Raw genomic sequence first — 25,826 nt, 5'->3', positions numbered from 1 at the left:
CAAAGGTTCTGCGAAGAGGAATACTAATAGTATAAATATTGATTGTGAGTTTAGCACATTTCAAGGGGTGCTTAGTGTTTTTCTTACCATTTCATCTCTATTTCACAGATATAGAAACTGAGTCTCAGAGAACTTTAGTGATATGCCCAAGGTCATAGAGATCATTTGTGGTCCATTTCAGATCTAAAAGCTGTTTATTTCAGAGCTCTGCTCTTAACTATCCTATCTATATTACTCACAAGAAACAGCTAATTGACTTTAATAACCCTTGCTGACCAAGAGGAATAACAGAATGCACTAGAAAATTGCTCAAGCTTTCACTACACTTTGACAGAGTAGATGTTATTTTACACAAATTTTTAAACTGCATTTGAAGCTGACACATTGTAGCTCATCATCTTCCACTAGGTGGTAACTCTTGTATTACTTTTCACTAATGGTCTACCAGATTCCCATAGTGAGAAGTAGCTTGTTTTGGGTTTGTTTTGTTTTGTTTTGTTTTTGAATGAGGCTAGACAAGGGTGGAGTGAAAAAAGCTTCAGAAATAAGTCCAATTTCAGTCTTTTGACGTGCCAGATAAAAGTAGTTCTGTATGTATATGCTAGCAGGTAAGGGAGTACAAGAAGGCCAAAAAATCTGTGATGGGCAGAAAGCAGCCTCAGTCCTGAGCTTACCTCTAAACCACTCTGAATTCACTGATTCTCTAACTTTGGACAACATTTATTCTAGTGGCATTTAGTATCTTTTTAACCCTATTAATATAGGTAGTGTTTTATTTAGCTGCATGAAGAGTTCCTTGAGACTCAATGTCTCAAATAAGTTTTCATTTACTGAAAACTTATTTACTGGACCATATATATGGTCCCTATTCAATGTAAAGCTAGCATTCTAGTTCTGTTTCTGTCTTCTTCTCACGTACTTACCTTTGGTTTGATGTGTGCTTCTCTCAGATTACACGGTCAAATGAAATTTTATCCACAACAAGAAACTTCACATTAAGGATATCTTCAAAAAATTAAACCCAGTTTGGAACACCCCTTGCTAAGATTGACAAAAGATCCAATACCAATCATCAGAGGGGTTCCCTCCCTCTCATTTTTGGTATAGGAATCCCAAAGAGGCAAATTCAGTATAAAAAAATTTTCAGGAAGGGATTTTTTGTCTTCTCTAAAGTATTGACCAGACAAGGCCACTTGGTTCATTTAAAGTTTTAGGTCTCAAATTCCCCAGCATTCTGAGCTTTTTTCTTCAGAGTAGTTACTGAACTTTTGATGCTGCATAGTTTATGAGTGGTCCCCACTTTAGAGGTCCTACACTGTACTTGGGTGCTGCATGGGAGAGGAACACCAGGCTATGTCAATTTCAGGACTAGCCACCTTTACTTTCCTGCCCTAGTTTAGAAACTAAATCTCCACTCAAAATGAGGCCAAACTTTTTTTAGCTCCTCCTTTCTCAGGCAAATGAATACTTAATTTAACTTTCTCCTGGGAAGCCCTTGGGAAAAAGTAAAGAAACATTGTTCTCATTCTTTCTTGATAAGAATACCAAAAAAAAGCATAGTTAAATTTTCAATTCTATCTCCTTGCCATATCTGTTTGTACCAAGGTTAGTGTGCTCTTCTTGACTTGCAGTAGGGATGCAGCTAAGATGGCTAATCATTCTCTGCTCAACCTTTCTTACCTTATGTAGGTTTCAAGTGTGCATTTCTATGACACATAATCTATATGTTGCATTGTGTGTCCACTACCCAAAGCCAAATCATCTGCCACTATATATTTGACTCCCTTCATATTTTTAAAAAATGAAGACTTGACTCTTTTACATAACTCCCAAACACACACATGCATTTTTTCCTCTCCCCCTGTCATTCTGAAATAATTACATTGCATTTCTTATATATTAAAACAATATTCAGTGTTTTGGCCATGTAAATAGTGTTCACAATTAATCCGTTTAGTATTCTCTACATTACCTTCCCTATATGACTCTCTGCTTTCCCTAGAAATAGCCATTTACTCACTTTTTGTTTTTGTTGCACATCTAGCATTTGACCTTTCTGTTAATAAGTCATTGCTTGATCTTTAAAAAAATAACCATAAATCTCCTCTCAATGTACTTTTTTTAAAAAAAAATTATTCATTGATTTGAAAGAGTGAGAGAGAAACATTGACTTGCCATTCTGCTCATCCATGCATGCACTGATTGATTCATGTATGTGTCCTGACTGGGGCTTGAACTCTCAATCTAGGCATATTGGGATGATGCTGTAACCAACTTAGCTACCCACCCAGGACTCCTTGCAATGTATTTTAATCATATCAGGTAGCCTGTCAGTTTTCATTATTTTCTTGGAAAAATCCTAGAGCCTTCTTTCTGTCCTCCTTAAATGTGGGTTAGTTGCTTTCTAGGCCTACCTGTCACTATAACACTTCACCTTACAATTATCTTGGGGATTCCCTTCTTCCATCTTTCTGCTGAAATATGGAGATGAGAATGTCAATAAAGCGGCAATTCTAAAACCATGAAACAACCAGTACAGCACAAAGGCTAACATGCTAAGGAAAGCAAATTGAAAAGAAAGAGAAAACTCTGGTCCCCTATACCATTGTTAACCTACCCTACCAACTCTAGCCTGTTTTCCCCAGATGTCTTGTTGTTTGGAATAAAGAACGCTTTTTTTTTTTCGAACCATTGTATTTTTCTCTTACTTGTAGAAAAATGCATTCCAGACACAACAGACACAGTGAAATTAGGTGACTTCTCCTAGCTCATATAACTAACAAGTCAATGGAAAAATCAGAATTTGATCTACATAAGTCACACAAAACCCTATAACTATGACTATTAACTATTTACTATGTAGTGAGCAATGTGCTGGAAAATTTATACCTCATACCCTGTGAGGTAGGAATTTTCTCCATTTTATCAATAGAGATTGAATACCTTGCCCAAATTCTTACAATTAGGGCATTGCAGAGTTAGAATTTTAACCTCAGTGTGTTATCTAAGCCTATGTATAAAAACACCATAATGTATTGTTTTTCACTATTTGATTCAGTGTTACTGTGTCTAGAGATTCATAGTAATTTTTTATTTTTGTCCTCGACATTTATGGCAGTCAGTCTCTAAGATGGCCCTCTCATGAGCCCTGGATCTGGGTATTTGTGCTCTTGGGAAGTCCCTTCCTTTTGTGCGTATATGGACTTAGGACTTCTTGTAACAAATAATATGTGGCAAAAGTGATACAATATCACTGCCAAGCTTAGGAAACAAAATACTGTGTCTTCCATCTTTCTTGCTCTCTCTGATATTGCAAGCTAGCCCTTGAAGAGGCACATGGACAGAGAACGAAGAAAATCCTCTGGCCAACAGCCAGCGAGGAACTGAGGCCTTCAGTCCAGCAGACTACGGGGAATGGAATCTTGACAACAATCACTTAAATGAGGTTGGAAGCAGGTCCACCCCAGTCAAACCTTAAGATGAAAACAGCAGCCCTAGCCAGTGTGGCTTAGTTGGTTGAAGCATTGTCCTATGAGCTGAAAGGTCACGGGTTTGATACCTATTCAGGGCACAAGCCTGGGTTGCAGGTTCAGTCCCTGGTTCAGGAGTGTATGACAGGCAACCAATAGATGTTTCTCTCTTGCATTAATATTTCTCTCCCCCTCCTTTCCTCTCTCTCTAAAATCAATATGTCCTTGGGTAAGCATAAAAAAAAGATGAAGACATCTGATTAAAGCCTTATTAGGAACCAGAGGACTAACAGTCACGCCCAGATTTCTTATCTGCAGAAGCTGTGAGATAGTAAATGTGGATTATGTAGGTTTAGTTTCATGGATTAATTAGGAGTATAGGTTTGATAAATGCCAGTAGATAATGCAGCAACAGCTCCTACAGGTACACATCTCTAGGGTATACAAAATCCACGAGGAAATAGCCAATGAGACTATGGAGGCCAGTGTGTTGAAGAAGGGCTTTCTACCAAGCTTATCCCTAAGCAATCAGAATCAAATTTTTGCAATAATCAATTTTTTCAAACTTGAAACTTATACACTTCCTAGCTAGATGATGCATTGGGCTAAAGGGCTTCCAACAAACAAGAATTTCTATCATTCTAGGAATGTTTTTTTAAATCATTAGAAGCAGAAGTAGACTCTTGCATTCAATGATGACTTAGGACTGTCCTATTTTTCAATCATAAAGCTTTTTACCCATAGTAAAGTAATTAGCATGGAGCCCTGATAGCCTCAGTATAGTTGTGTTTCCAAAATATATATGACTTCTTATTTTTTTTATTTTATTTTAATCATTGTTCAAGTACAGTTTTCTCCCTTTTACTCCCATTCCAGCCCACCCACCCAATCCTCCCCACTTCCCTCCCATTACCACCCTCCCCCTAGTTTTTGTCCATGTGTCCTTTAAATTTGTTCCTGTAAACCCTTCCCATTCTCCCCTGAAATTCCCTCTTTTCTTCCCTCTGGTCACTGACTTATTTCTTAACACAAAGCATCTTTGCCTCCTTCTAATTTCATGGGATGTTTGGAAACATAATTTCATAGCCAAGGAATTAAAAAGAAGCCAGTGACAGGTAAATGGCTTTACTAAATACTCTCGGGCTCCTCCAGAGATTTTAGCCTGCAAGGAAGGTGAGTGATGGTTGATTCCTAAACAACAGCTTACTTAACATCACTGGTTTTTATTCCAATTTAATAAATTGAGAGAGATGCACTAAGCAATAACCACTTACTGTTCTCCACAAATCCCAATGACTACATCTCAGTGTCTGGGCATTTTATTACTTTGTTTTCCTGTATTTACTTCCATCTTCTGAGAGCGCTTTCTAACTTATATTTAAGGTCTTGCTAGAAAAGTGAGTGATGAGAAATTCACTTTGAATGGTATGAGGGCTAAATTACAGCTATTTATCTTAAAAAGGCAAGAACCTGGAATTGTTAAATACTTTGCTTTACTTACATCAAGACAGAGAGGGTAGGAGAATCAGGGACTCAATATTCATTAATACAACTCTCAGGGAGCAAGCACGACCCAGTGGTCTGGGCAAGTGGTCTCAACATTCACTTCTAGAAAGAACTGAACTAAGTGTTAAAAAGAGTTTCTGTGTCTCGGCCAGTGTGGCTAAGTGGTTGGAGCATCATCCCGTAACAGAAAGATTGTGGGTTCAATACCCCATCAGGGTACATACCTAGGTTGTGTGTTCATCCCCAGCCAGGGTTTGGTCACATGCGACTCCCAGAGCAACGTGTGGTATTCCTGGTCCTGGCTCGGAACCCCGGTCTGTGAAAGCAACCAATCAATGCTTCCCTCACATCAATGTTTCTCCCTCCCTCTCTCCCTTCCTCTCTCTCTCTCTAAAAAAGGAAATGAAAATGCCCTCAGGTGAGGATTTAAAAAAAGTCTCATCTTCTTTGTGGCCTGTGTGCTAAGTAAATAGATCCATATTTGCTATTTGACCTTGTTATTAGGATTTTTTCCTTATGAGTTTGCAGAAGGCAAATATTATAATATCACCAGAACATTTCTATAAAAATTCCACGTGCATCACCAGAGGTGGGGCTTGTGCTATGAGGCGTCAGCTATTTCTGAGCTCGGTGGGCCACCACCTGATGCCCTCCCCATCAGGGAGGCCACAAGAGGGAATTCTGAAGCTGGTGCTTTGATGAGACAACTCTCAGAGCTATAACTCTAAGCCCTGTGATCCAGCTGCTGTTTTGTTTGGGTCACATTTACAGTCTCTGCAGAACTGCAAGGCTGTCATTCAAAATGATGCATGGCCATTAATTCATTGGTCATTCCAAGCATGGGGGGTTGGCTGGGACCAGGCTAGTGTCAGGGAGGGTGAAAATTCATGGAGCAGAAAAGATGCAGGGATTTGAAAATAAGCCAAATCAAAAATGTAGCCAACTGTCAAGGTGTCAAACTGTTACAGTGCCTTTACTCTTGTGCCAAACTCTTTTGATGTATTATTTCATTTAATCTTCCCAGTGACCCTGTGAGACTATGATACTCTGCTGTTTCTTTCTACAGCATCTATTCATAGTTTAGAAGGCTCAAGTTCAAAGAGGTAAGGCGACTTGGTCAGGCCAGAGTTCCTAAATAAAAGAGACTGGATTTGAACCTAGAAATTTGCCAGTGTCTAAAGCCATACTGGGCTGCCTTCTAAAATTGTTGGCTTAGAGTATGAGAAAGAGATTCAGATGGCAGGACACTATCCAGGCAAAGAGAAAAAGGGAGGGAATCAAAGCCCAGTGAAGATGCTGAGCCAATTACATGATGGCCATTGCCTTATCAGGAGTATCAGGGTCCATGGGTCCAGACTCCACTCAATGAATAGGGATAATGAGGATAGCCAGTGTGTCTCTAAGAAGGAGAGGACAAGCAGATTGGTTCATTCATTTTGTTATTCATTCATTCATTTATTCATTCAACATATATTCATTAAGCACCTGTTTTGTGCCAGGCACAGTACCAGGCACTGGTACATAGTAATAAATAAGAGAACCGGCCAAGTTGCCTGCTTTAACAAATGTATGTTCTTGTACAACAGTTATGTAGATGGATAGATTTTTTCCAAACAGATGCTTTCAAACAGCATTAAGAGCTATGAAGAAAATAAAACAGGTAACATAGATAATATATTTAGATACACTGGAATACCATATAACATGAGAAGGGGGTGGGCAGGCAAGGGAAGGTTTCACTGAGCTGAAAGATAAGAGAAACAGCCTGCTGGGGTATGAGGTAAGAGATGTGCATTACAGGCGGGAGCAGCAAGTGCAAAGACCCCGAGGAGGGAACAGGCTTGGCATGCTTGAGGTACAAAAAAATGTTGGCTGATTAAAGCACAATGAGCAAGAGAGAAGTAGAAAAAGACAAGTGACAATAAAAAGACCTTGTCATTTTGAGATAACTGTGGTGAGAAGTCAGTGGAGGGTTTTAAGGAGGAGACTAATGGGATTTCAACTGGGCCTGGAGGCTAGGCATTGAGAGCAGCAGCCAGAGCACATGGCCAGTGCTGCAAGGTAGGATCCCAGCTTGAGAGCCTGAGGTCAAGGCCAGGTGGGGAAAGGCTGAGGGGCCATGTTGGGGCAGCATGGAGGTTTAGGGGCAAGTCTTGGAATCTGCAACTCAATGCAGTGCCTCACGGCTCACTAATTCAACATTTGCATTAACACTTGGCCCTGGCTTCAGGGTTGCAGTTTATCCATAGGGACGATACTCTGGTGGGAAAAAGAAATTTAACAACTAAATTCAATAGTTACACATAATAATGCTTTGAGACAGAGCAGCTGGGACTAGGCTTCTTTACATCAGTGAAGGCCCCATGGACGAGGTGGCTCCTAAAAGAACAATTTCACAGAAGCAAAGTCAAGAACACTCTGGGCAGAGGGGTCAGTGTGGCCAAAGGCTCCGAAACAGGAGACACTATACTGAGTCTGAGGAAAAGGAAAGCAACCAGGGAGCCTGGAGCTCACATAGCAGAGGTGAGACAGATAGAAACCAAGAGGCTGGTAGGGTCAGTTCATGTCCCCAGGATCAAAGCTTGAAATGTATCCTAAAGCATGTAAGAGTTTCTTCCTTTATGAAATGCATGACTCACTTTTTTTATTTTTAAAAGATAATAGTAGCTAAATGTTAACTGAGTTTTGCTATTGAGCACTTTGTCTATGTTATTACTATGTGCCAAAAACTATTATAAGTATTGTGTATACATTATTTACTTTAGAGCTTTTTCTCCTCAAAACAACTCTTAAAGCTAGATACTGTTTTTCCTCATTTTGTAAATGAGAAAGTTGCAAAACAGAGAGGTCCATTAAGTCACCAAATGTCACACAGCTCATAAGTAGCTTAGCCAGGATTGGAACCTTGGCATCTGACTCCAGAGCCCCTGCTCTAATGCATCATGCTAGGCTGATGATCTTTAATACTCAAATGATCCAAGAGCAGGATGTCCCAGGGAGACATGAAGATCAAGGATATGGGTGAAGTCTGTATCTGGGTTTGCCCTGAACCCAGAACAAGAAAAGTTACTCTTCACTTTTTTCCTCTTTCTATGTATTGATTCATAAGTGTTTATCAAGCAATTGCTATGTACCTGACAAATGTTAGATGTTGAAGGTCCCTGGAAAACTAAAACAGACAGAGATCCTCCTTTGTGGGCTTTCAATCTGTTGGGGAGACACAGATACTTATTGAGCACAGAAATAATATAAAATTGAAACAATAATAAGAGCCATAGGGGAGAGGTAGCTGCTGCTTCAAGAGCAAAAGATAGGTAAAGTCACTTTGAAACAGGAAAACTCAGAGAAGGATTATCCACTTCAGAAGTCTTTTGTTTAGAAGCTGCTTTCTGCCCTCAATTTTTGAGTGGGGCTGGCAGGGAGCAGTGGAAAAGGGCAGGGGATGGTTACTGTGGATATATGCCTAGCCCCTCATGGTTACTCTGGGTTCTATGTCTACAGGTGGGAAATAAATGATATCTCTCATCACCCTTCTTGTTTTTCCAGGTCTGCTCAGTCCAGCAGATGAGAAGACCTGATTAAGGATGTATGTGCGGACCAGGAATAAATCTAGCATTGGCTGCAGTGCCCTGTGGTCTCTGTCTCCAGAGAATCTGGTTCTTCTGCAGGAAGACACAGTAGGAGCCCCAGTGAAAGAAGGAGGTCAGCTCTCTCAGCGCTGTTGGACCTCACTGAGACCGTCACATTTCAGCATGAAGCACAACTACTAAGCAAAGAATGAGTCTAGGAAGCAGAATAGTGGGTGAAAAAGCAAGCAGAGCTCTGGAGCCTGACCACCCCCAGAAGCAGAGCCTCAGACAGAGATTCCAGTGAAAATAGTGTGTCTAAGAGGTGACTGCAGGAAACATAGGTAGGGACATGAAGATGTGAGAAAAGGAGGGTAGACAATAAAGGGTATATTTTCAAGTCTGTTATCATTAAGGAGAACTAACTCCTGTGAGCTTAAACCTACTGGAGAACCCAGTAGGGAACATGCACTACAGGGGTGAAGAGATGGGGTATTTGCCCAGCAAGTCCCATCAGTCATTGAACAAGGTGGCTCCCAGGGAATATTAATTCCCCAGACATTCTTACCTGCCCTGTTTTATGCAAAGACAGCTCAGGTGGTCAGAAAGAGCTACAGAAGAGCTGCAGGTACAGGCAGATGTGGAATAGGCTGCAAACCTGGATAAGGTAAATGCCAAGTGGATATGGGTATCTTATCAATAGCAGCCTCTGTATTATTTAACTTCTCAGGGCCTGTTTCCACATCCATAAAAGGATGTGGAATGAGAATAATACCTAAATATCTTAGAACTAGAATCTAGTATAAAGACTGCTTTTTGAGAAAGGCTGCTATTTTCACAGTATTTACAGCACATAAAAGGTCCCCATAAATATCTATTGAGTGAATGAATGCATACAGTTGGGTGCTGGAGCCAGCTTGTTCTGGCTCACAAGTGCAGACTGTTAAATTTTCAGGAATTTTGCAAGCCAGTTGTTAAACTGTTGATAGCTCAAAGCCAGCCAGGGTGGGTGTCTTTACACGCTACAAAATGAACTAACACTGCAGATCAGGCTTTTGTTTTTTTCTTTTTCCTCTGAGAGCCATTTTAGCAGCATGCTGCTGAAGATATGTGAAAGAAATTGGCCTAGTATTAAATCTATAGAAGGTGCTCTAAACGTGTTTTCTCTTTCTTCCACTGAAATTGAAATAGACATGGAAAAAGCTACACGTTTCACTGTGCTTTGCTTCTCATTTCTGGTTGCCAACAAGTGCTCATCCAAGTGGGCCACAACTCTACCTGTAACTTCTTACTCATTTAAAGAAATAAAAGAGGGAGAAATAATGTAAATATAATTAAATGTTAAATCTAGGTGATGAATACATGGGAGTTTATCACTCCCTGCAATTTTCTGAACATTTAAAGTGTTTCATAATAAAGCAAAAGCAGCCAGAAAAAATAAAGATACTCCTTAACTTCAGTTCCAGGGACCCATGGTAGTGGAGAAATGAGGGTTTCAACATCAACACACACTGAGTAACATGAACGACAACTATCTAGTGTAGGTCCAGGGCAGGACTGCTATTCAGCCCTCATCTGCCCATGAAGTTGAGCCCCTCAGACTCCAATGGGGCCTTGGTATCATCCATAATCAGAGGAAAGGTGTAGAAACAATAATTAACACATATCACGTATACTTTGTACAATAAATGTCACCAAAAAGTATTTGAAAAATTCACAATTATTCATTACTTCCCTCATTAACTACTCTTCTCATTGCATGCTTATTAATCGTTAGGCATTAGTTAACCAGATGAAATCTTGACATTCTTTGCTTGGTTCCTATTGTTCCTAGAATTATCAGTAAACATAATATATGCAGGGTATTGCAGAAGGCACTTCTTTTCCTGTCCTGGACCATGTCCCACAGACCTTTTCCAAATAATACATTCTTACTACCAAAAACTTTGCCACTATGTTGTGTTTTTTAATCACTTCCCTATTTCTTCACTGCAGATTAAATTCAGCCCTCCTCAGATTCATCCATCTCTGTTTGAGGTGTCTGACAGTGGGACACTTCCAGACTCTGCTTGAATCCTTTTAACTTTGATGCACTGATCTGTGATCAACTGCCTGGACAGATCACTTCCTTCTCTCACCCAGGGGTTAATGTGTCCTTCTCCTGTGGTGTCTTTAAAGCATTCTCAAGTGATAGATCTTCTAAGCACTTCACTCTTGGAATGAACATTCCCCCCTCCCACCCTGATGTTCTCTAAGTCACCATGTTCATCTTAGAACTCTGCATGTATCCTGAACAGAGCAGATATAATGTGACCACCAAGGGGACTCTAGGACTATCACTTCTATTGTTTTTATACTAACTTTTAGTCAGCCTTTCTGTGATTTTGTGACTTATAATATGAAATATATATTTGGTCTTCATCCTGGTCTCAAGTTTCTGGCACAGAGCTCCTAAAACCATTGGAATTTCCTAAGTATTGAGAACAATAAGAGTTATTGGCATAATTTGCTATGTTAATTAGCTGACTTTTGGACCTCACCCCTGGATCAGGGCTGGTTGCCAGAAGAACTAACTATGATTCAGGGGGTTAAAACTTTTGGTCTCACTGCCCTGACCTCCAGGAGGAGAGAGGGGTTAGATCACCAATGGTCAGTGATTTAATCAACCATGCCTACATAATGAAAACTCCATAAAAACCCACAAGGACCCTGACCAGTGTGGCTCAGTAGATAGAGTGCCAGCCTATGAGCCAAAGGATCACCAGTTCAATTCCCAGTCTAGGGCACATGCCTGGGTAGAAGGCCAAGTCCCTAGTAGGGGGCATACAAGAGGCAGCCACACATTGATGTTTCTCTCCCTCTCTTTCCTTCCCTTTCCCTCTGTAAAAATAAACAAATGAAAAAATCTTTTAAAAAGACCCACAAGGACACAAGAACAGGGTATAAAGAGCTTCCCAGTTGGTAAACACAGGGAGATTTGGGGAGAGTGGCACACCTGGAGAGGGCACAGAAGCTCCAAGCACTTTCCCCATATTTTGCTCCATGCATTTCTTCCATCTGGCTGTTCCTTAGTTATATTCTTTCATAATAAACCAATGATCTAGTAAGAAAAATGTTTCTCTGAGTTCTGTAAGCCACTCTAGCAAATTAATCAAACCCATGAAGGGGGTCATCAGAACCAGTCAGTCAGAGGTACAGGTAATAACCTGGACTTCCATTTGGCATCTTACATCTTGAGGGGTTGCTGAAACCTCCAATATGTAGCCAGTTGGTCAGAAGCACAGGTAACAACCATGGCTTAAGACTGGCACCTGAAGTGTGTATAGGGGGAGCAGTCTTGTTGGATTGAACCCTTAACCTGAAGCTATCTCCTGGTAAGTGTCAGAATTAAGTTAATTTCTTAGACACCCTAATGGTGTCCAGAGAATTGTTTGTTGTATGTGTGAGAATCTCCACCCCATCAGATTTTGGGTTTCAGAAAACATAAATAATTCCCTTCCTAATCATGTGTGTACAAAGTAAGTTTCCAAATATGATTGAAAATTGCCTATAGCAAAAGCAATATTTATTTCTACCTTTATTTGGTAATTCAATTATTCTTTGAGCTTAACATCAGGACTTTATACTCATTGATGTATTGGATCTCTATAGTTTTTGCCTAACCTGCACCCAATCCCCTTCTTCTAGTAAAGCACTCCAACTGTGTTTTGGAGAGTCATTCCCCCATAAAAAAGTGGACTTTATGGGACTGTTATTCAAGGTGACTTCCATGGGGTAAGGCATCAGGGGCTCTCTGCTAGAAATGTGAGCCCTGAGCACAGAGATGTGGCCTGGGAGGAGCTGATGCCTCTCAGGAGAGGAGCCAGGGGCTGACTTTCCACTGGTGCCTCAACCTAGTTCCTCAGCGATACCATCTCCAATCCTCCTTCTTAGCCCTTATATTTCCCCTTCAATAAATCTCTTTAGCCTCTGTCAGTTTCTGTTTCTTAAAAAATAAAGAACTCAAGATAATACAGTTATCAAATAAGCCACAGATTACACTGTTTAAGAAAAGGTCAATGATGACAAAAAGCCATGGCACTGTTCACTTGTTTACCCATTGAATTATTAATTTGTTTACCCTCTTGTCCAAACACCATTCAATAAGTTCCCATCGTGTTCCAGAAGCTGGATACCCCTTCTAAAACAGAAATATCTCTTGGGAAGAGCTGTTCAAATAGTTTCATATGCACTGGATAATAGTGGCACTAACATATATGTACTATTTTATTCAAAGGATTGTTGACAGAAACTTTGTCAAAAGCATCCTTTGAAATCAGATATCCTTTGAAAGCAAAGAACTCCCCACCCCCAAAGGAGAAAAAAAAATCCTGGATATTCTGTTTAACTTTGGCATATATGCATATATAGGAAATTTAAGCCAAAAACATACTGTCTTTGCAAATGCTGTTTAAAATAAATATTGTAACAGACATGGTTAGTCTTTCAATTTCCATTTAGGCATTTTTAATTGAAAAGCACCTTCAAATTGAGTATTATCAGAAAGCAATATGTCCTTTCCATACCTCACTTAGCATTATGGCTCACATTTATCCAGTCTGTTTAGACTTATTATGCACTTTAGGAGTTATTTCTGATAGTGTTCTATTTTACTTATACCTGTGTTTTTGCCACCTGGGATTAAATTACTTCTAGCTTCATATTTTTTCTGAGGGGTGTAAATTAATTTCTTGTTTATGATGACTGCTTTAATTTTGTTTAACTTAAAATGCTTCACATAGCTTAGATAGATTGGGGTGGACAAGGATGTGGGAATTTCAGAACTAAAAGTGCACAGACCTTGTCCCTGGACCTGCACCCACCTTTGCTTTCTTTTTTTTTATTATTTTATTTCTTTTTAGAGAGAGGGGAAGGGAGGAAGAGAGAGAGAGAAACATCAATGTGTGGTTGCCTTTCACATGCCCCCTACTGGGGGCCTGGACTGCAACCCAGGCATGTGTCCTGATTGGGAATTGAACTGGCGACCCTTTGGTTACCAGGCTGGCACTCAATCCACTAAGCCACACCAGCCAGGGCTCCATTTTCTATTTCACCTTGGGTAATCAGTAACTTAACATCTCTGGGTCAAGTTTCTTCATTCGTAACATGCACTAGATCCCAGACTGGTTTGTATTTTTTGAAACTTCATGCATCTGTATTTTAAATCTGATTGAATGAACCCAAAATCCTGGGGATGGGAAATCAAGGAACTATATTTCCCAAAACCTCTCTATGGATGAATGTTTATGAAAAATAAAAACATAATAATAACTAATGTGTATGGATCAGTTGCTAAGCACTTCATACAATGGCACTATGAGCCAGGTGTTGTTACCTTTCTTTCCTAGCTGAGGAAATTGAGACCAAGATGTTTTGAGAAACCTGTCTGAGGGCACATAGCATGAAGCCGGGGTCCCACCCTGGCCAGTCCATCTTCAGATGCTGCTTATTACTGTATGTGGCTCTTCCTGGGAACCACTGAGTTAGATAATGGAAATGATCCTTTCCAAATTTATTGAAAATGTTTTACAGCTTTTGAAAAAAATTCTGATGGCTCTAATTCTTTGTGATGTATCAATCTATTTTTAAACAACTTCTAGAAACATAGGTAGAATTTTTTACCATTAAAAAAGTGGTTCTTTGGGGAGGTAGAAGAGAGTATGGGGGAATAAATGGTGATGGAAGGAGACTTGACTTGGTGTGGTGAATACACAATGCAATAACAGATGATTTATTATAGAACTGTACACCTGAAACCTATATAATTTTATTAACCAATGTCACCCCAATAAATTCAATGAAAAAGAAAAAAAGAAAGTGGTTCTTCAAATAATCCAAAAATTTATATAGAACCACAAAAATCCCCAAATAGCCTTGGCAATATTGACAAAGAAGAAAAAGTTGGAAGTATGGGGCTACCAAACTATGCTACAAGGCTCTAGTAATCAAAACAGCATAGCATTAGCATAAAAACAGGCATATAGATCAATGAACAAAATAGAAAGCCCAGAAATATACCCATGTCTTTGTTGCCTTTGTCAATTAAGTGACACCTTCTTCTATTAATATTTGACAATGGAGGCAAGAATGGAGTAAAGATGGTCTAATCAATAAATAAGATTTATGCACAGATTTGCATAAATCTGTCAAAGAATGAAACTAGACCACTTTCTTACACCATATAGAAGAACAAATTCAAAATGATTTAAAGACTTAAATGTAAGACTGGAAACCATAAAAATCCTGAAAGAAAATATAGGCAGTATAATCTCTGACATTTCTCTTAGTACTACATTTTTTCTGTTATATCTCCTTAGGCAAGGGAAACAAAATAAAACAAATGAGATTACATCAAACTAAAAAGGTTTTGCACAGCAAAGGAAACCATCAACAAAATGAAGAGACAACCTACTGAATGGGAGAACATGTTCACCAATGATACATCTGACAAAGGATTAATACCCAAAATTTATAAAGAATTTACAAAACTCAATACTAAAAAACCCAAACCATCCCATTTAAAAATGGACAGTGAACCTGAATAGGCACTTCTCCAAAGAGGACATACAGATGGCCAATAGACATATGAAAAGATGCTCAATGTCTCTAATCATCAGAGAAATACACATTAAAGCCACAATGAGGTATCACCTCACACCTCTCATAATAGTTTTCATCAATAAATTCACAAATGACAAGTGTTAACAAAAATGTGGGGGGAAAGGAACCCTTGTGTAGTGTTGCTGAGAATGGGAAATGGTATTCATGTTCCTCAAAAAATTAAAAGTGAAACTGTTTCATGATCCAGCAATTCCACTTTAGAAATTTATTGAAGAAACCCAAAACACTACTTTGAGAGAATATAATATGAAACCCTATGTTCATTGCACTGTTATTTACGATAGCCGAGATATGGAACAACCTAAGTGTCCATCAATAAACAAGTAGATTAAAAAGCATCGGTATGTTTCTATAACGGAGTATTACTCGGCCATAAAAAAAAACAATAAAATCTTACCATTTGTGACAGCATGGATGGACCTAGAGGGTATTATACTCAGGGATATAAGCTAGTCAGAGAAAGACAAATACCACATTATTTCACTTATATGTGGAACCTAAATAACAAAATAAACAAGATTGACACAGACTCACAGACACAGAGAGCAAATTGGTAGTTGCCAGAGGAGAAAGGACAGGGGACTGGGTGAAAGAGGTGAAGGGATTAAGAAGCACAAATTAATAGGTATAAAATAGTCATGGGGGTATAAATAAAGCATAAGGAATAGTGTCAATAATATTGCCATAACTATGTATGTTGACAGTTGGAGTACTGGCAATATTGAGCAGAATATACTATCAAATACATTACTGTCTAGCCAAGTTGTACACCTCTAAACAATACAAAATAAAACTGAATAAAATAAAAATAAAATGATATGTGGCCAAATCTCAATGAAACTAATATAGACATCTACCTGACTCCCCCCAAAATATTTCTCTTTTTTCTTAAAGTTAAAAAAAGATGAAGAAAGTGGTTCCTTGCAAATGTTCTTCTACTTGGAACAGCTCCTTCCCCCATTGTTAGCCACCTCTGCTCCTATACTCCAGACCCTGCTTAGGTGTCATTCTATTCAGGAAATATTAGTGACACTCTAACACAACTAATCAGTATGCATGAGTGCTTAATGTGGGCTATATTACATTACCAATTAATGGCAATACATATGTCCCTGGCATTTCTATCCTTGGGCTAAGATTATGGACCCTGACTGGCCTCTCCTTTGCTCTTCTGCCTAGGAAATGTCACCAAAGGAGCTGAATGCATAAGCCTCCCTGAGCATCAGCCCAGTCCTCACTGCAGTGTGCTCTGCCCTCATCTTCAAAGTCTGGTCCTTGGCTTCCACTAATTCCTCCTAGATGGTTCTGTCACCATCTATATTTTGGATCTGTGATCCCTTTTATTCTGTCTGCAATATATGTGTTCTGGGGTTATAATCTGTGACTAAGACTCACAGACACGTACACACACACACACTCAAGCATCATTTAATCAGGAAACAGAATTTTCATTAGTTCCCTCTCCTCAAAGAAAATCATACAATATCTTCAAAATCAAAATTCAAACTTCAAACTCAAAACCCATGACAACCATCATCTTTCTGAACTGATTCTGGTCCTGCTACTTACCCAGATGTCCTTCCTAGTCAACACCTAGGAACCCTCCCACCCTCCTCCTCACATCCAACCTGTTCTTATTCCACTGTAAGCCACCATTACGTCTTGCCTCCAAACAGTCTCCTGCATCTAATCCTGAACCCTTTCAATCCATTCTAACCAGTGTAATCTTTCTAAGATGCAAGTTTGATTGTCACCTGAACCCCTGTCAGGAGCTTCCCATTGCCCAAACAATGGAATCCAAATTCTGTAGCAAAGGAAATAATGTCATCAAGATGTGACCCCTGCTTACTTTTCCTGTTCCCCTTCAATCAAGTCCCCCTCTAGTTTTGCTGAACCACTGTATTTTTCTCTATATTCTCTGGCAGGTGGTCCTTGGCATAAAACCTCCCCATGCTCCACTCTTCTGTTAACCACTCACTGTATGCTCTTTGCTATCCAACGTAAGTGTCATTTCCTCCAGGAAACCTTAGCTGATCTTTCTTCTCCACTCACCAAGAGAGTATGATGTCCCTTCTTTATGGCCCATGTGCTTCCCACCATCATGCATCACACTTTACTGTCACCATTGGCTGATTTTATCTCCATTCTATGCTCTTTAAGGAAAGGAACTATGCTTTCTTGGATTCTGCTTTTATGGTTCAGAAATTGGCAGACACTTGGATCTCAGTAAATGTTTATTGAATGAATTAAGAGTAGTTTGCCTTTAATCAGCTGAGGGTCTTTGGTGTATTTAATATCCAAAATGGCAGCCTGGTTGGAACATTCAACGAAAAGTAAATGGCCTAGAAGGGACAGGCACAATTTAGTCTCATGCTTCCAGGAAAGGTATGAAGCTCTGAAATCACTACACCCACCTGTTTTTTTTTTAATTATAAAATGTAAGTAGTGTTCTGTTTGTAAAACAGAGCCTTCTTTCTTCCCAATAAGGCACAATGGAATCCAGTTCTAATTCTGAAACTAAGAAAAAGAACAAATTCTTTCTAAGTTAATAACCAAGAATTTCCTGTGGAGGTAGTTTTAGCTTCTGTAATTTGACCCAGAGTACATCTGAGCCCTTGTGATAACATATAACATTACAATAGGTTTGAACTTTCAGAGTAATGTGAGACACAGCTAAACTTTTGATACTGAAATAAAATAATATAGATTTCAAAGACTGTTTCCTGGGTATGGATTTTAAAGACCACAAAGTAAATAGGGTTCCCCCGCCTCTATTTAGATGTACCTTCCCAAATAACTACAAAGAATTGCTGTAAGATATAATCATCTCTATCATCTCAGGGACTATTAAGAGAGAGTATTCCTCAACACAATGCAGAATGGAGGCCCAGATTTAAGGACATTGCAAGTTACACAGAACTCATTCTGGTTCTTTCAGAGGACACATTTCTCTGGCGCCTAAGTCACACAGCCCACTGCACTGCTCTCTTCCCAATCACCTGAATGACCAGCATTTGAATCTCAGTTCATTTAGCAGCAGAGAAACCTCATTAAATGCTCTGTACTCAAAAGGTCAACAATTCCTCACATTGAAAAGAGAAAAAAAGAGAAGCCCTCCAGCAAAACAACTGAAAAACACTGTAAATGTTAGTAAATGAAAAAATTCAAGGAAGTCCCTGCTGGAAGCAAATACTGGGGAAAAACAACAAAAGCATTCATCACAGTCTAAAGGCAGGTCTTCTAATTAACCAATGTTTGGATTAACTAGAGATTTATCCCCTATCCAAATGTCCAATTTTCAAAGAAATACGCTCAAGGTAATTTACTTTCTCTGGTGATTCAGAGTGCTTCAGGCCATGGGAGGATCTTGGAGAAATACAACAAGCCAAATTTTTCCTTTATCCTTGTTTTGTTTACCCCCTGAGACCAAGTTTTTACAAAAGCCCTGTACCCAGGAACCTTGGGAAGTGAACTACACTGGGCCTTCATGCTGCCATTGAGAGCGATGGAGGATCTGCATCTCTCCCAGTTTTAATTCAAATATAACACACTTTTCAGCTAGAAAGTTATGTTGATACAGGGAAAACACAGTTACTGGTTTCTGCAACCACAGTTATGTCTTTTCTATGTTGACAGTTCTAAGGTCTTCTACTACTGCTAAATTTCTTAGAGTTGTTACAAAATCAACTAAGAAATCAGATTTGGAAGACAATTTGCTTTGTTGTTGGATCAATTAATTCAGAGCCTCATTTGGTGCTTTCTAGTATGTTGCAATTTTCAGATATTTTCTCAAATACAGTTCTTTTGTTACATGTCTGTGATTGCCTTTAAAATTAACATTCTACCCTGGCCAGGTGGCTCAGTTGGTTGGAGCATTGCCCCATACACCAAAAGGTTGGGGGTTCGATTTCTGCTCAGGGCACATGCGTGGGCTGTAAATTGTATCCCCACTGGGGCACGGATGGGAGGCAACCGACTAATGTATCTCTTTCACACTGATGTTTCTCTCCGTCTCTCTCTCTCCCCCTGCCTTGCTCTCTAAAATCAATAAACATGTCCTCTGGTGAGGATTTAAAAATATAAAAATAAAAATTAAATTAACATTCTGATGCTAAAAAATTGACAAAATGATACAATGGGCAAAAGATATTTCACAAAGTGAAAAAGTACCACAGCACTTGAGGAGTATACAAATACTGTTTGTTTGGTTTTTTTTCAAGAGAAGGTTGTAGTATCCATCAAACACTATTCAAGCAGAATCACATATTATTATTATTATTATTATTAGCCACAGAAACCCAACCTTTTCCTAAAATTTCCATATTAATGACAGCATCTAGGGATTATTCCCATCTAGGAGGTTAAAAGTCATTATGCTTTATTATAATCCATGTCAACAAATATTATTAGGGACATATAAATTAATGTTGAAGGAATTTAATGCATGTATTTACACATCCCAAGAGTGAATTTATTCATACTGTTCTACTTGGATTCATGTTTCCTCAAGCATTAATAAGCCTTACACCACATGCCTTTTATAGTTTGACAAGTGTTGGCCTGGCTCTACTCACGTGCATGAATAGGTAAATCTATAAGCAAAAAGGCTAAAAAATAAGTCTTAGCTGTTTTTAAATGACTGCACTAATCATTCCAATTGTACTTTTGCTGAAACATCTTTTTCTTAACTCCAGAATCACATGTCCATTCTGGCTAGCATAGCAACACATCCTCTCTCCAGAATACACCAAACTCAAATTACCCATAAATTTGCCATTTAGTTTGCCATGTCTTTTCAAATCTGTGGATGATTTCCTTAAAATGATCCACCAAAAGAGGGACAAAAATAAGGGCAGAAATTTTGCAAAACAGATAAAGAGCTAAATCACTGAGAACTCTTTGCTTTGTGGAAAGGTTGGTGTGTGCAGTGTGAAGCTCATTTTGTGTTCTGAAATTTGATTTGCTGAGTACGTTGAAACTCTGCAAGGCAAAAATCCTCTTAGGCCCTTGAGATGTTTTTGAAGCAACATATTAGGGCAATATTGCATAAAATATAAAAGGAGAACACAGAACAATCACTGTTTCTAACTGAATTTCTGGGGAATCTTCCAAACAGCTTTGGCCCCAGTGAGTAGAGACTAAATTTAAGCAATAGGTAATATTTGTCAGCAGTGGACATCACTAACTACTGCAAAGACAATCTGCATTCTCACATTAAAAATAAAATCTCAGCAGAGAGGAAAATTCAAAATGAAGATAGTTTACCTGCCAGTGGAAATGAGATGCTTTGGGAAATATTTAAGAAAGTTACTAATATCTATGAGATAGCAGTTGACCATAAAGGCTATAGGAAAAACCTGAAAATATACAGGCAGAGAAGGAAGAAAAGTATACGTATAGAACCAAGGGGAGAATTTAGGGAGATGGATTTTTTGAGGGGTTTTTTTTTGTAAATATACCATCAGGAATTCCAGTGATTATTCTCTGAAACTAAGCTTACGAATGGCCCACTTTGATGTCCTAATGTCTTATTTCTTTATGACACTGAGTAGATGAATTTCTGACAAGCTCCTTTACAGATCAAACACATAGGGGACATGTGACATCAAAAGACATATCTGGAGGGAAATAGACCTGTAGCCATGACAACCAGAGTATTCAAGCAGCACATTTTCTGGGTTGGGAATAAGAAAGCTTCAAAACATTACTAAGGTGGGGAAAATTCTTTCCTAGCTCTCTATGGGATGATGGATGATGGAAAAGAATAGGTTTTGATGGATCTATGCTGGGTGGGAGAGTCAAAAGTAGTGTAACAAAGCTAATGGAGGATTTTAGCATATTAGGCAGCCCACACTCACCCACATTTGCTGTGTCTTCAAACAAGAGGAAAATGTTCCATTATAAAGCCTCAATGAGATTAAGAGAAGAATAATTCTTGGCAAATGTGATGCTCTGTTGAAACCAGAGGGAAGGTGAATGCTGGTATTCTTGTACCCATTTCTTCACACACACACACTCACACACACCCCTTAGGCACCTGCAGCATTGGGATAATCCATCTAATCAGGATGGTGGCTGCCTAAATGGGAGAATTACAGGTGGCCAGGAAACCAAAGAGAACTTTCTAGAGAGAGGGGAAGAAGCACAGCAACCTCCCCTGGCATCCTCTTCTAGATCATCAGAGCATGTTCTCTCCCTCCCCAACATCAATTTTCTCTGCAACATGGAGCTCTATAAACATGGGACTCTATCAAAGCCAATAGCCATGGCTTTCAAACATCAACATGCATAAAAATTACTGGGAAGCCTGTTATGCATTTAGCCCCTGAGCCTCAATCCCAATGATTCTAATTCCATATGTCTGAGGTAGAATCCAAGAATCTGCATTTTTACTAGAGGGAATTATTTTTTTAAAAAATTTTATTGTATTTCTTCCATTACTAATTAATCCCCTTATGTGCCATCACCTCCACAATCACCACACTGTTGTCCATGTCCATGAGTCCTTTTTCCTTTTCGCTTGATCCTTCCACCCTCTCACCTCTGCCCACAATTGTCATCCTACAGAGAATTCTTGAACCTCAATCTGGCAACCACCGGCCTAAGGAATCTATTCTTCCTCCTTGGAAAAATGCATACTTGGAAAGTTCAGATAATATCTACTTCTTCCAGACTTGGAGGAAGAAAGACAAACATTTGCTTTCATTAAAAAACATAAAGTTAATATATAGAATAATGATTAAATTATCAGTCCTGACATTTGGGTCACCTCTGGTTTATCAGGAAAAACTGGGAATCGTTTACAATGAATTATGGTGGGTGTCCATGAGATGCTTGGTCTGATAAAATGGTGATGGAAATGAATGGGACTTTGGGAATCATATTGGTCTTCAAAAAACTATTCCCAGTAGAAAGCATTCACACATACAGTGGCCAAGTGGACAGTTTTCCTTTCTATGTAAAGGAGTTATCTGTGGAGATGGGGCTGAATTCTAAACTAGGGCATCTTGTTATGATCATGATATGACCAACTGAAATAAGGAGAATATCATAAGGCAAGAAAAAGAAGATACTATTTTCACTCTATTATCAATCATAGAGTATGGTCTAACATTGTAACTATTTTATTTCTACTCTAATTGCTTTAAGGAAACCTGTGGCTACCTGACTTGTTTCAAGAGAAAAAACATATTTAATTGTATGGGACTTTCACACCCGTACAACAGAGACAGAGAGGTATGTCACTGTTAAATTATTAAAAGTCAGTACCACGTTAATTCACATGTTCATATTCCTAAATACTCTAGGATAGTTGGTTATTTGGCTGAATTTTATGGCAAAATATGAATATTCATCCCTCAATTAACCCCAGTTTTGTGTCATTTGGATTTCTATATAATAGAGCTTGACTTTCTGACTTCTGAAGAGAGTCAGAAAGGAAAGGAGACAAAAAAAATGCATAAGGACTTTTTTAAAAACTAAGAGCTCTTTGAATACAACATATTATTCCTCTCTTTGCTGGGTTCATTATTGTTGCCCTCTGCTCCAAGCAGTGTTATATTCTGAGTGTCTTAAATTCTGAACTCCTAGTAAATTAAAACTGTCCTTTAGCCTAGCATTCTATCTTAAAAGGTTCATAAGAAATATGCCATAATGATCACAATACCTCAGGCAGATTTCCATTCCACTGCTCTGACCTAGACTAGTAAGTTCACCTTTATAGCAGGGAATTTGAGGGGAAATAAATAACAATCATCCACTTCAACCATCAGTGCAATGTCTCACTTTGCTGTTTTCTGCTGCTTCCTAGGTCTTACCATAAAGATAGTTTGGTCTAATCTTGCTAGTTCATCTACAAAGCTTACCAGCTACAGACTAGTTGATATTTTCCAAAGTGCATTTATACTTTTTTTCTTACTTACTTTAAAGTATTGATCTAGGGTAGCTAAAAAAGGAAATATTATTTACAATGGAAATAGAGGAAACATGGAGCAAATGACACACTTTGAATAAGCTATTTATGATAAAATTGGGTCTAGAACTGAGAACTCTTGACCTCCTACAAGTTGTTGCCAAGTCTTATTCTCCCATTAGATAATGTTGTTATGAAAGTCCATTGTCCCTGTGACTTAGTATTTAAGTATTTATTGAACATCTACTATGTGGCAGATACTTGTTTAGCTGTTCAGGTCAAGATCTCTTCAGGTTTCCAGCTTCCCTTATTTTAGAGAGCCATGGAATCCTTACCTATGTAAAGAGAAGAAAATGTTTTCTCTAAGGTACCTCTATATCTGGGACCACCCTGTAGTTTGTTTTCAATATATATCAAGAAGGAGGAAAACAAGTTACTCAGGTCATAACCAAAAGGCTGCCTAACTAATCCCCATTTTCATTTTTAGAGTTGAAGACCCAGCATTCCACCTGTTTCTGGTGGATTAACAACTTCTGCATTATATGAAACACTGAATTGCTTAATGATTTAGCATAATAAGGGTTGTTCTAACAAGAGTGTGCAGACTTGTTCTGACCATTTGTCATGCTGCTGGCTTGAAATCATTTATTTCTCTTAGTGACCATGTTACTGCCCAAGTTTGTACTTGTTCTATTATATACATCAGTAGGTTAAATAGGGAAGAGATCAATTCCCAATTATTGCAATTAGCTTTTGAGACAATCTACTATCAAAAAAGAAAAAAATCCAACAAAAAAAAGGTATAGTCTACTCTCTATCTGATCCCCATCTTTAAATCAATTCAGAAGAAATTTCTTTGACATATTGCAATTCTGATGTCATACTCATCTGTATATTACAGGGAAATTAAAATATTTTTTTCAATAAATGCCTAAGAACGAAAGCCTTGTTGCAATGAAGGATTTGGATTCAGAGGGCCTAGCTTGTGCTTCTCAGAAGGTTTATTACCTATGCTGTCAAACATTCTTTACTTTTCAAAGTGCTTTTACAGTTTTCCCCTCAATAGATCCTCACCACCACCCAAGAAGGGAAATGGGACAAGTTGCAAATAAGGAAGGCTCAGTATTTAATAGGACTATCATGAATAGTCTGAGGTCTTATGTCAGACAGAGACAGAAATGAGACCCCTAACTCCTTGATTGAGGCCCTTTACCCTCAACCATGCCGAGGATGGGGTGGGTGTGGCACAGGAGCCACACAGCTCAGCTTCTGGGCTCTGGCTCAGAGTTCTTCATCAGTGGGTCACTCCTACCTTCCCTCACCACTGGTCCACACTATGGAACAGGACCATTGGCAAGATCTGAGTAAGATATTTGGAGCTTCAGCAATGCCAAGGTTATCATACATACTTTAGACCAAAAACAGTCCAAATACTGAACCAGAAAAGGGCATGTCAGCATCCAAGACAGTTCTTAGTTCCCCTAAAATGGCCAATTAAATGCTTTCTTTTGCATATTAAAACTTTTTCAGTGAAGATTTTGGAGGCACTGCCCTGCTTTGTAGATACCCTAAGCATGTATCCAGGGCAGTGTCAAAATGGACCACTTGGGAGTGAATGCTGACAAATGCATACATGCCCATAGCCAATGCCCACAGCAGATGACCCTGCCAAACCACAGTTCCCTACAGGGTGTGTTGTTAGATCCCTGAAGAAAGTGTCTAGGATAAAGGCACAATAAACAACGTGTGTCCCCGAGGGGCCAGGCTGTCCATTCAGTTTCCTCCCACCAGGACAAGAAGACCCAGTGCTCTTCTAATTGAGTCAGGATCATTTATAATCCTGTCATAGCCAGTGACACGCTCTACTAGAACCATTCAAAGTTAACGCAGGGTATAAGTTTAAGAACGTGATGGATTCCAAACATAGCTTCTTTGCTGGGGATGGTGACGGCGAAAAGAGAGGAGTCACTGTGCTCCTCAAATGACCAGCAGGAAGGGGAAATTCCCATTGTTTCTATTAACTCAGGAATCAAATTGTTCCTTCCATTGGCAAGTGAGTGTTAAAAAGAACAATTTGCATTTCCAACTGCAGGGTCCCTAGCCAGAGACAAGATTTAAATTCCATTATCAAACTTCAGTCTGGCAGCTGTATATTATCCTCCCCTAAGCTCCCATTAGACATTTCGTTGTAATCGATGTCCCTGGCAGTCCCTGCGAGGTGGAGGGGAGGCAGAGTAACAGACTGCCGTGTGGCCCATTGTTTGTGCCTCTGATTTGCTCATCTAAACATGCAAATCTTATGTGTGTTTCTGGGGACAGCCAGCCATTATGGCTCAATTATGTTTAAATTCAAGGTACATACTTTAACAGAAATTATTCATGGTTTACTATGGAAGAAAGCCAGGGTGACAGCCACTTTCTTTGTAAATAAGCAAGATAATAACCTGGAGGCAAATGTAAATGAGCCCACTACATATTTTAAGTAGCTATGGTGTCACTGCTAAAACAATGCTTTATCCTAAATTATGTTTCATCTGACACCAATAACACAGGGAATGAGTCATTAGCCTCTGCCCCCTGTGAAAAGAGCTGATTGTGTGATATTGATTCCAAAGACCTACCTGTAGTTAAAGCCCAGAACTGCTGTCTGAAGCCTTCAGGATGCTCACCTTGCCAGTAAAAACTGTCCCCACAGCCCCCATATTAGCTGCC

The 25,826-nt window shown here is 39.1% G+C and overlaps 1 long non-coding RNA gene across 1 annotated transcript; it reads right to left on the bottom strand.

Moving 5' to 3' along the window:
* Window positions 1–1,849: 1,849 nt before the first annotated feature.
* LOC118501855 lies at window positions 1,850–21,747 on the bottom strand. Its single transcript, XR_004904517.1, has 3 exons — window positions 21,676–21,747; window positions 15,727–15,731; window positions 1,850–1,861 (listed from the first exon to the last, which is right to left on the bottom strand). It is a non-coding gene; the product is annotated as an uncharacterized LOC118501855 (long non-coding RNA).
* Between the last annotated feature and the right edge of the window lie 4,079 nt (window positions 21,748–25,826).

The sequence above is a fragment of the Phyllostomus discolor genome, chromosome 7 (genome assembly GCF_004126475.2).
Source record: "Phyllostomus discolor isolate MPI-MPIP mPhyDis1 chromosome 7, mPhyDis1.pri.v3, whole genome shotgun sequence".
In the NCBI taxonomy this organism is placed as follows: domain Eukaryota; kingdom Metazoa; phylum Chordata; class Mammalia; order Chiroptera; family Phyllostomidae; genus Phyllostomus; species Phyllostomus discolor.
Note: the sequence above shows the minus strand (reverse complement) of the source record. Positions and strands in the feature narration are given on the sequence as shown.